The sequence below is a fragment of the Bos javanicus genome, chromosome 4, assembly GCF_032452875.1.
Source record: "Bos javanicus breed banteng chromosome 4, ARS-OSU_banteng_1.0, whole genome shotgun sequence".
NCBI lineage: Eukaryota > Metazoa > Chordata > Mammalia > Artiodactyla > Bovidae > Bos > Bos javanicus.
This window is the reverse complement of record NC_083871.1, coordinates 58,133,976-58,146,636: the sequence shown is the minus strand read 5'-3', so window position 1 is coordinate 58,146,636 and position 12,661 is coordinate 58,133,976. Positions and strand designations below refer to the sequence as shown.

The window sequence follows — 12,661 nt, the reverse complement described above, 5'->3', positions numbered from 1 at the left end:
TGAAGCAGAGGACACAGATTTGATTCCTGATGCAAGAAGATCCCACATGCCTTGGAGCAACTGAACCTTTGTGCCACAACCACAGCCAGGAAGCTGCAACACCTGAGCCCAGGTGCTGCAGCTACTGAAGCTCGCACGCCTAGAGCCTGTGCTCCACAACAAGAGGAGACACTGCAGGAAGAAGCCCACACACCGCAGAGTAGCTCCCACTCGCTGTAACTGGAGAAAGCCGGCATGCAGCAACAAAGACCCAGCACAGCCAAAACTAAGGAATCAATAAAAAAGACTATTTTTGTTTTATGCTTGAAATATCAGTATAATTGTTTAAGCTCTGCCCAATGTTATTTTATGCATTACTTATTATATAACCTTGGCTGTACTCTGACACATAATAAATAGATGCACAAAAACATATTTTTCACAATTTCAGTCTCCACTCTCCCCTGTTATTTAAAACTAAAGGTAGTTCGCTACACTGGGGGTGGAAGGCTCAGTGCTGTCTGGTGAGGTTTCACAAGACAGGAGTATCTAGAAGGGCCCTGTCCTAGTGGGAGAGGGGTAGCTGCAGGCAGTCCCACTGAGATCCACATCTGTTAACAGCACCAGCACCTCCACTGTCTAATGTCAAAGCAAGAGGTGATTTGCTACCAGCACCTATGTACATTCCTCTTTTAACTCTGTATTAGCTCTTCATCCAATTAACCGATGAACTCTGCTTTAAATTATTCTCCCTTTGAGGAATTGCAATGTAAAATGCACATAAGAAGTCTAGAAGACCAAGCCAGGGAGAGAAAGGCCTGGGATGACAGTCTCTGCTTGTTTCTTTTTCTGTTCCCCTTCTCAGACTGGCAGCACTAGCTGAGATCACATTATATTTTCATGTATTCCGTAATGTGAAAGCTTGGATCTTGGAATAACAAATGTGCTTAACTACCCATGGCGCACCACCAGGAACATTATTTTGACACATATATGAAAACTGGAAGTATAAATTGCTCTGGCACGAGGAGGATACTCCATCTCTCCTAGAAGTTAACAGCAGACTACTTCAGTAAAACTGGTTGGGGAGTCGCCTTTTAGTAATTCTCGAGTCCTCGGCACTAGTCAGAAATTATCTTTTCTTGCAGTGTCATTTCTAAGGGTACTGCAAGGCACTTGCAGTTCTGCTGAAACCTGAAGCCTTATTATAGCTTTGGTTCATTAGGTAGAAAAAAAAAAAAAAAAAACATTAACAGCTACACTATTTCCTTCGGTTAAATAAGAATAAACTTGAGTCCGTTAGTATTTTCCACCACTCCCATACAACATTCACAGTGCCCAGGTGCTATGAAAATAAGAATTCCACTCTGCTCTGGAAATAGAAGTATTTATAAAATTGTGGAAATAATTGTTACTTACTTAAGAAGTGTGTTGGGAGGTCCAAAGCTTGGGAGAGAATGTATGTGCTGATGTTTACGAATTGTACAAAAGTATGCAAACTTCAGGCTTAAACGCAACGTTACTCCTTCCACAGACAGTTGCATATAAAAATTCTAAAATGTTTTGTCACTTGTCTACTATATTTGGTCCAAAAGACCTTGGTAGGATACCAAAGTTATAAATTATATTTAAATACACACACTAAAAATATACATATATATATATATATATATATATATATATATGATATAAAACTCCCAATCAACTTAGTTAAAGCTTCCTATAATTTGATATCAAATTTATAAGGTTTTTTATATAATTTATGTGTACTGTTTAAATCCATCTGACATATTCATATCCTTAAGAGAAGATTTTAAAAATTAAATGACTCAAAACTTATAATTAATGTTCAAAGCTATAAAATGTCATTTTTCTCCTTTTCACTTACTCTATTGCTTGGGTTAGGCTGAGGGGACCACAGAAATCTTAAAAACAAAAAAAACTGTGATCTGAAACTGTGCCCTGTTGTATACACTTCAAGCAGGATTTAGAATTAGGAAAAATTCTATGACCGATTGAGAGAATATAAGGTGGCCCTGGTACTTCAGATGTATAGTATGAGCAAGACATGTGATTTCTCATTAAATTCTGGATCGAATGTATTTCTCATCAGATTGATAGTCAAGGCTTTCATTTAATGTGTAACAAGGGAGAAGCTGGAAGCTGGTAATTTGGATTGATTTTCTGGTTTGGCCCACTGCATGGCACAGTCAATAATTAGATTAGTTGTATCAAAGAGTTTCACCATTCCAAATCTTCACTTGAGAAGAGGAAAGCCTGGGGCAGTTGCTATGGCTAGGCCCTCAGGCATAAACGCAATGCCCCACCAGTATAACCCTCTCTTGAATTTTAGTTATTGGACAACAATAAAGACAAAAAGTTGGAGAAGGAAATGGTTACCCACTGCATTATTCTTGCCTGGGAAATCCCAGAGATAGAGGAGCCTGGCTGACTACAGTCCATGGGGTTGCAAAGAACTAGATATGACTGAAGTGACTAACTAGCAACAGCAGCAAGGACAAAAATACATAAACAGTGAATCATTTATTGATCATGATTCAACTTTTCCTGATGAAGAAACAATGAATATCATTATTCTTTATAATAGATCTTAATGACCCAGATATAAAAGATCTTAATGACCCAGATCCTCACCTAGAGCTAGACATCCAGGACTGCAAGGTCAAGCAGGGCTTAGGAAGCATCACTATGAACAAACCTAGGGGAGATGATGGAATTCCAGCTGAACTGTTTCAAATCTGAAAAGATTATGTTAAAGTGCTGTTAAAGTGCTGCACTCAATATGGCAGCAAATCTGGAAAACTCAGCAGAGGCCATCGGACTGGAAAAGACCAGTTTTCATTCCAATCCCAAAGAAAGGTAATGCCAAAGAAAGTTTAAAATACTGAACAGTTGCACTCATCTCACATGCTAGCAGAGTAATGCTCAAAATTCTCCAAGCTTGGCTTCAGTAGTATGTGAACTGAGAATTTCCAGATGTTCAAGCTGGACTTAGAAAAGGCAGATGAACCAGCAATGAAATTGCCAACATCCACTGGATCATAGAAAAAGCAAGAAAATTCCAGAAAAAACATCTACTTCTGCTTCATTGACTGTGTGGAATTTCCACAACAAACTGTGGAAATTCTTCAAGAGATAGGAATACCAGACCCCGCGCTTACCTGCCTCCTGAGAAACCTGTATGACAGTCGAGAAGCAATATAGTTAAAATAGGACATGGAAAAATGGACTGGTTCCAAACTGGGAAAGGGGTATATCAAGGCTGTATATGGTCATCCTTATTTAATTTATATGCAGAGTACATCATGCAAAATGCTGGACTAGATGATGCATAAGCTGGAATCAAGATTGCCGGGAGAAATATCAATAACTTCAGATATTTGGATGATACCACCCTTATGGCAGAAAGTGAAGAGGAACTGAAGAGCCTCTTGATGAAAGTGAAAGAAGAGAGTGAAAAAACTGGCTTAAAACTCAACATTCAGAAAAACTAAGATCATGGCATACAGTCACATCACTTCATGGCAAATAGATGGGGAAACAATGGAAACAGTGACAGACTTTATTTTCTTGGGCTCCAAAATCACTGCAGATGGTGACTGCAGCTGTGAAATTAAAAGATGCTTGCTCCTTGAAAGAAACATTCTGAGAAACCTAGACGGCATATTAAAAAGTAGACTTTGCTGACAAAGGTCTGTCTAGTCAAAGCTATGGTTTTTTCAGTAGTCACATATGGATGTGAGAGTTGGACCATAAAGAAAGCTGAGTGCCACAGGATTGATGTTTTTGAACTGTGGTTTGAAGAAGACTCTTGAGAGTCCCTTGGACAGCAAGGAGATCAAACCAGTCAATCCTAAGGAAATCAGTCTTAAATATTCATTGTAAGACCTGATGTTGAAACTCCAAAACTTGAGCCACCTGATGTGAAGAACTGACTCATTGGAAAAGACCCTGATGCTGGGAAAGATTGAAAGCAGGAGGAGAAGGGGATGACAGAGGATGAGATGGTTGGATGGCATCACCGACTTGATGGACATGAGTATGAGTAAGCTCCAGGAGATGGTGAAGGACTGGGAAGCCTGGAGTGCTGCGGTTCACGGGGTCGCAAAGAGTTGGACATGACTGAGCAACTGAACTGACTAATTTTATTCTCAAAATAATTTATTCTCAAAATATTCTCAAAAATTTTATTCTCAAGAGTAATTCTTGTACTACTAGAGAATTTTTTTAAAAAAACATCATTTTTACTGGAGTATAGTTGCTTTACAATGTTGTGTTTGGAGAGAAATGTTTATTCCCTAAGCATAAATACAAGAAAAAGATAAGTTCCTGTTATAAAGTACCATTTTAAAGGACTTTCTTGGTGGTCCAGTGGTTAAAATTCCAGCCTTCTAATGTAGGAGCCTGGGTTCTATCCCTGTTCAGGGACTGAGGATCCAAACGTCTCACAACCCACCCCCACCCAAAGAAAGTAAAAAACAAGTATTATTTTGACAATAAAAGAAAGTATTTGATAGGGTCACTTACTCAGCAAATTACTTTTCTATATGAAGACAAACTACATACGCATTTGGTATCATTATTATCATGAAAAAAGAAAAGGAAATAAATAGAAGGTAAACTTTCAGGAGAAAATAGAAAGTGAGTTCATAAAATATCAACCCTTAAATATAGCTTTTATCTGAATGTAGGCTTTACTATCACTTCACTTTTAAAGAAAATTCTATATTTTTATTACTAGTGCAACCAAACAGGACCCTATAGGGCCTTCCTGGGACAGACCCTAGCCCCCCCCCACCATGTCCTCTGCTATATTCCTTCTCCAAAGTATCTAGGTGGCAGTATTTGATGCACATTTCCTGAGCTGTTTTATGGATGCTAAAACCTCTACCAAACGGAAGATGTTAACTGCTTGATGAGTGAGCACATAGTCCCCAGGCCTATTGCAGCTTAAGGACTGATAATGTTACCCACTATGACACCGCCCTGTTACCTCACCATCAACAAAGCAGGGAAGTGTGCACAAGCTGGTCACACAGCCTGGGTCTTCCCTCCCTTACTTGACCTTTAAAAATGCTCCGCTGAAACCCACAGGGAGTTCAGGTCATTTGCGCACTAGCTGCTCAGGATTTCTTGTATGTGTGCATATGTGCTAAGTCACTTCAGTTGTGTCTGACTCTGTGTGACCCTATGGACTGAAGCCTGCCAGGCTCCTCTGTCCATGGGATTCTCCAGGCAAGAATACTGGAGTGGGTTGCTGTACCTTCCTCCAGACTTCTTGTATAGGACCTTATAATAAATGCTGCACTTTCCTTCACCACAACCCAGGTCAGTAGATTGGCTTTACTGCGCATGGGTGAGTAAACCCAAATTTAGTTCTGTAACACTGGGACATTTAATAATAATTCACCAAGCCCACTATATATTTAAGCATTACTTTTTCATTAAGTCTATCAAGTCAACTTCATGCAAATATTTTGGCCACAGTCAATTTGGGACTCATAACTGAAATATACTGCTAATACATTGTTAATTTGATCTAAATTATGACTCAAAAGATCTCACTTTTAAGTTAGAACACTATTTCTTATCACTTGTAGTGTTACAGTCTTTATTTAAGCTATCCTTTGAGGTAGACTGAAACTGATTTCCCAGAACTAAGGTTAATGCGAGTGCAATATCCCAAAGTACTGGGGAGTATTTCACACTGTAGCCTTATTTCTGCTGATGGACAATAGAAATTCAGGTCGACGCTTGCCCAGGAATAGTCCCCTATGTATGCATGTACAAAGGAGGTAAAACCTACCCTTCTCTGTGGCTTTAAGGGAGCACCCAGCTCACCTTGTCACTTGGTGGCAAGTTTACCTAAGTGAGTCTTGTGTGTGACAAAGTAACAGTTCACAGGATTATTTTAAATTCTGCCTTCTATCTAAAACTTTTCTTCCCTCACTTTGTGGTCTCACATGGAACAATGCTTTATTTGAACAGTCAGCCTTTATCAGCCCGAAGCCAGGTTTAGGCTGATGAAGACAGGAGCAGAACTGTTTCTCTTTCTCCCCAGTGCTTCTACAATCCACTTTAAGCAAAATTGAGAAGAGGCTTCTGGTGACAACATCTGTAGTTCCTCAGGCAGATAAAATCACGTAGGTAGGGATCAGGATTTATGTATTTTTATTTTTCCCCAAATAATTTAGAATCAATATCCAATCTCAGGGAAAAAGATCTCAGGGATGTTAGAAGGCCTCTGGAGGTTCCAATTTGGCAGAATCTTTGCCAAAGGAGGCCTGCAGAAGATGTTTAAGGGCACCATCCGCCTTGTGTCACAGGGCCCTCTGGCTGTAGGTATCACATTTATGTTTCTGTCACTGTGGGAAACCAAACAGATTGATTTTATTCTAAATATCAAATACTTTAACAATGTAAATAAACAGGAGATCATAAGATCCTCACCTGGAGAACAGGATTCTCAAGTTTGAGAAAAATATGAAGATGGTTGTCGGATGTTTCACTTTTGATCCCATCTCTATGCTATAATTATTACTTCATAGTAGAACTGCTATACAGTCAATTAACCAATTTGGAGAAATGCTCTTTTTCTATTCTTCTGCCCCTACACTGCCCCAGAGTCTTTCATATATCATTCGACAAAAGATTGTCTTCTTAAGAGAAAGAAAGCAAAAGGAACAGTTGAAAAAATTTAACTCTTATCTGCCCATTTATGGCTATACATCATAATGAAGGCAAAGAATAGGACTTGGCAGGGAAAAGTTCTTGTTAAAAATTGTATTCCTGGGGTAAACAATCAAGAGTAAAAAAAGATCAGGTTTTCTTTTCTGTACAGAGCTATTCAAGCATGTAAACCACACTGTTTTTAGTAGGTTGAATGAACAGAAAATAAGGAGTTATACATAATTTTTTATATTTGGCCTTGATCAGTAACTCTCACTTCAGGGCATAGCTTCACACAAGGACAACAGTCTTTCTAGGCATAAAGAGTATATGAGAAGGTATCTTTAAAAATGAAAAACCCCAAAGGGTCCAGCCTTCAAATACTCCCATAGCTCCAGTTTGCTATAGATTTTTAGCATAGATGGCTATATTCAATTTCCATGTAGATCTAGTGACATTATGTCTGAGATAGAAATAGGTTAGGTTATTTGACAGCATTCAGAAGTTCTTTGTAATTTCCTGTTTTACTAGGTAGCAGTAGGGGAAAAAAACACAATAATTGAGTATGGATACTTAAATGAAAGAACATTAAAAAGCTGGTGAACTTGGCTTTCTATTAAGTATGCCATGTAATTACCTTTTATTCACTCATTCATTTCACAGTCTGTGTCCTATATTACTTAATTGCAGAGAAAAGAGTAGACCGCTCCTGTGTATTCTAACTGCTAAATGTATAAGTGAGTGAGTGACCCTGTTCTCAATTCTTGAGAGAAAAAATATATATATTAATGAAGACAATATAAAGGAGACAAAAATCATCCACAAAAATTTTTACTGCCTTCTTAGAAAAATGTGAATTAAGAACAGATCATCTAAGAACTAAGTTGATTAACTTCCACACTTTATCTTACTCATTTTATTCATAAATCTTACTCTAAATTAAAAAAATATATTTCACATCAGATTCAAACATCTGCAAAGAAATATTAATGATCAAAAGCCAATTACTATAACCATTTTATGTGCAAGGATGGGAGCTCAAGAGTAGCGAATGGACATCTGCTAAAAGGCTGTTCCACTGAAATTTGAAAATAACCATCTTCAAGTTGATATGTATTTATCTTCCAGACATTAAAAATGGTCTGTGTTGATTTCTGTCTGAAATTAGTGATTACATGAGGAGGAGCACAATTTATTGATTTCATCTAAGAACTCAACACCAAACTAACTTAAAAACCTAAAAACCTGCCGTGAACTGGCCACAAAGATTATTTTTACTTCTGGTTCTTGCCAAGAAATATATTCATGATCTCTTTTCTGCCTAAGTCATTTAAATGTTTTATCATAAAATATAATATTCATAGAAGATCAGCTGAAGGATAGTCCATTAATTTTTCTATAGTCTTTAAGTTTTTGATTGGATTCTTTTTAGTCCATTAGAGACTTTGGAATAAAGGCTTTAGAAACTTGTAGAATTTTTTTCCCCAAAAATGTACTTTGGTACTAGCACCCAGAAATGCTATAATAAATTTCTCTATGAATTTTATCATCATTTTTTTGTGCATGCAGACATTTGTGAGGCCATCAATTTTTACATCACACATAGTGTCCTTTTATGAGACCCATGAAAAAAAATATTTACTTGTTATCCCCCAGAAAAGCTGTTCAGGGGACACTGTAAATATTTTAAGGGGCTGTGGTAGTTTTAAAACATGTGTGAAAATTCTTTGACATTCCTTCAATCTAACTCCCATCTCTTGAATTTGGCTTTGCTTCGGTGTCTCAGTTTTAGTCAACAGAAAGTGATTCAAGTGATGCTGCATGATTTAGGAGGCTAGGATAGGAAAGGCAACACAGCTTCTACCATTTTCTTTCTCCTTCTCTCTCTTCCTTGCTCCTTCCTTCCTCACCTCCTTCCCTCCTTGTCTCCTCCTCTCCCACCCCCAGGCCTTGGAGACCTTAGTCATCATACAGAAGTTCAGCTACCTGGGCCTCTATGCTGCAGAAGCCACATGGAAGGATCATATGGACAGATAGAGATGCTCAAGGCATGGCAACTATCCCACCCTCTGCTCTTTGAGTCTTTCCAGCATCAAGTGCCAAGCATTTGAGTGAGAAAACACAGAGACGATTCCAGCCCCAACTTTCCACACAAACTGGCTAATGCCAGGTAGTACAAAAATGAAGTGACCCCGCCTCCATTAAACTGTCCACACTGCAGATGCATGAGCAAAATAAATGTTGTTATTCTCGAGTGATAGGCATGGAAATGTGCCCTCCATTGCCCAAAGATTGCCATATCCTGCCCCCTTGAGTCTACAGGTATGGTAGGTTATATAGAAAGCAGGAATTAAGGTTGCAGATGGTTTTAAGTTTGCTTGGAATTAGCTGCCCTCAAGATAGGGAGATTATTCTGGATTATCCAATGGTCAGTGTAATTACAAGGTCTTTAAAAGAGGAGGGGAGAGGCAGAAGAGAGTCAGAGGGAGAGTACAGAAGTATGATCAGTGAAATGCAACATCACTCCTTTGAAGATGAAGATAAGAAACTATAAGCCAAGGAACAGGGTAACCTATAGAAACTGGAAAAGGCAAAGAAACAGACTCTCTCCCAGAACTCTGCATAAAGAAACAGGATCTGACTTGATTTTAACTTGGTAAGATCTATGTGAGACTTCTTATATACAGAACTTTAAAACAATAAATTTGTGTTAAGTCATTGTTTGTTATAATTTATAACTTTAGCAATGAAATGAAGTGGAGTGAAAGTCATTCAGTCGTGTCTGACTCTTTGTGACCCCATGGACTGTAGCCCACCAGGCTCCTCTATCCATGGCAGCAATAGAAAACTATATACTCAAGCCTCTAAGTTTGGGGGTGGGGGGCTTTTTTATCTATTAATTTTGTAATTGGAACAGAGATCTTGCTTAATTCTTAGTTTTGACCTATAGGAAACTCAACCCAATCAATGAGCCATCTTGGACAACTCTGCAGGATCTCATATCTCCACTCTAATTTTCCCTTTCTTCTGCTCTATTTTCTCTCTGGCACTGTGCTTATATTTTATATACTACCTCAAATCCTTTTGGAACCAGGCCAGAAATAAATAAGATTGACTAAAATGATACACTGATATTTATCATAACCTATCAGAAGTAGTGAAACAGACAGAATGAAAAGCATCCTCTTCTTGTCTCTAGCAAAAACCAAACCAAACCTCTAAAGCAGATCAACAGTTTTGGAGAGCATCAACCCAAGACAGAAGCAAACATTTCATTTCATTTAATATTTCCTAAAATTAGGGAAGTATTCAACTCTTCTGTTTTTCAATTTAAGACCATGAAATAAAACTTATCTAAAATACAATTAAAAACTATATATGTGTATACACACATTTGATATAGACACATTTCAGCTTTGTATTGTCTGTTAAGAGAGAATAAAAAAGAGAAAAATATCAGGAGTTGACAGAGAAAAACACAGAAAGAAAAAAGAGATGTTAAGAATGGTGGGGAGAGAGAAAGAGATCCTCACAGAGACACACAGGAGATAGTCAAACAGACATGCAACAAAAAGAGGTACACTCAGAAGGGAGAGAAAGGCACTTTCATGGCATAATTAACACTCCCAGCATATGCCTTGTTACTGAGTATTTCTGATATTTCACTAGGTTTTAACATGATATCTCTCTCAGCAGTTACTCTCTAAACCTAGTGTACCTGGCCTTTCTCAGGTCTTCTCAACCTCAGAAATCACATTCCTTGAAGGCAGCTCAGCCTCTCCCAGTTCCTGAGCCAGAGGTAACCAGGGCAGAGAGTGCAGAGTAGAAGCCATCACCTGACAAATGGGATCCTTCCAGTTGCTTTAGGTGACTCTTCTGTACCTGCCACCTGGCTGCAACCATCTCCATGTAGATCACATTCTTGTCACTAGGATTCTGCCTCCCTCAGTTGTCCTTACCTGCCCTTACCCTTACCTGCATATGTGGTCTGGACAGCCTTTTAAATGTGTACCTCTGTCTCTCCTATCTACTTAATGCTACTCGCTAGAGTCCTGCTCTAAAACATATGCAAAAGGCAAAGCCACTGCATGAGATGACCTAGTCATAAACTCTCCCTGGAGGCAATTTTCTACTCCCTTTCAATATTATAATTTATAATTTTGGACACCTTCTTGAGATCTCTACAATTTTGCCCAAAAAAGAAATGGCAGAAGATTCCCTTCACATGGAGGCAGATGTGGTTAGGCTGCTTGTCAACTAAAAGCCAGAAAAAAAAAAGAAACAAAAACACTGCTGAGGTGTATTTATAGTCCCATCTCTGCAGAGTCCCCTGATTGAACAAAACTATTTGCCTATTGAGAATCAATGTGAAAAAAGAGAAACACCCTGGAAATTCTTAATGATTGTACCTTTGACTTTCTTGTAACTCTGCCATGGTTGGTACTGAATGCCCACAGGATTTAATGGCAACTGAAATTGCTCTCATTACCAAAATCCACAAAACATGGAAACTGGTGAAACAGTGTATAGGATTAAGTAACACTAAGACGTTTACCTCCATTTAAGAAAGTAATATGTGGTCTGGACAACTTTTTAAATGTGTACCTCTGTCTCGCCTATCTATTTATTACTACTGGCTGGACTGTGCTCCAAAATGTATGCAAAAGACAAAGCCACTGTATGAGATGACTGAGAAATAGACTCCCCCTGGAGGAGAGAAAGTAAGGTCCCTTTGAGAAGGTAGTGAACTCGTTCAGTCATTCTGACTCTTTTGCAACCCATGGACTGTAGCCTACCAGGCTCCTCCGTCCATGGAATTTTCCAGGCAAGAGTACTGGAGTGGGTTGCCATTTCCTTATTCAGGGGATCTTCCCAGCACAGGGATCAAACTTACGTCTCCTGCCTTGCAGACAGATGCTTTACCATCTGAGCCACCAGGGAAGCCTTTGAGAAGGTAAGGTCCCCTTTAATCTTGGACATCAATAGGAACTCCTCATTTTCCTTGAGATAGGTTCACCCATGGTTACAGAAATGCTGCCTATAAATTCTATTTTGTATCAGTAGAGTGCTTCCCAGTTTACAAAGCACCTGTACATTAATCATATAGAATGAAGTCTCTTTGTGTTCAGACTGTTTCTATACAAGTACAGAGTATTATGTGTAGATAGATGATGTGCTTCACTGAGCCTGCACTGAATTGTTCATGCAACAGCTGTAAATCAAGATTGACTTTTTGAACCTAACTTTGCATAATTCAACAAGTTCCTCAACATCTTTTGCCTAAGCAGGCTCATGACTTGCAAGAATCTGCAGAGCTAAATAGCTACCCATGACTGTCTCAAAACAATTCAATGAAAAAGGTTTTGCATTAACAAATCAGGGATTAGTCACTTACTATCTGATTCTTCACTGATCAAGAAGTGACAGAGAAGGTGCCACGCACAAAGATAAATGTCATAGAATGACTGAACTATGGATTTCTTCTAGTTCTCAATAATAAGAATATGACCACAAAAAGGAGGTGGTAGATGGTAGAAGATAACTGCTATTAAATACTAGTTTGTCAAGAGACACATTTATCAGAATCTTCATGGGAGATTTAGTCTTAGCTCAGGAGAAGTCATCAGATCTGTAGTTAATGAGTATATTGTGTTTTATCATTTCATTCTATTTAGGACTGAGCAGTGTAAATCAGAAACCCCATTAAGTCAATACATAGTAAATAGGTGTTTCAACACTGCAGAACAATAAAATTTCATTATCATGCTAAAATCTTTACCTCCTTTTCCTCTGTGGTACAATTACTTGGAAAGATGGTGACCAACTCCTGTACCAATGAGATTCCTTCACTGTGTCCTGCTTCTTTTACCTTCTTCTGAAAGCGAAAGTGTTAGTTGCTCAGTCCTGTCCAACTCTTTGCGAGCTCACGGACTGTAGCCTCCCGGGCTCCTCTGTCCATGGGATTTCCCAGGCAAGAATACTGGAGTGGGTT

General features: G+C 38.6%; 1 protein-coding gene across 2 annotated transcripts in view; it reads right to left on the bottom strand.

Annotated features, from left to right (window-relative positions):
- The window catches only part of IMMP2L (inner mitochondrial membrane peptidase subunit 2), a 963,981-nt gene that overhangs the window by 263,386 nt on the left and 687,934 nt on the right, over nt 1–12,661 (bottom strand). The window lies entirely within an intron of this gene.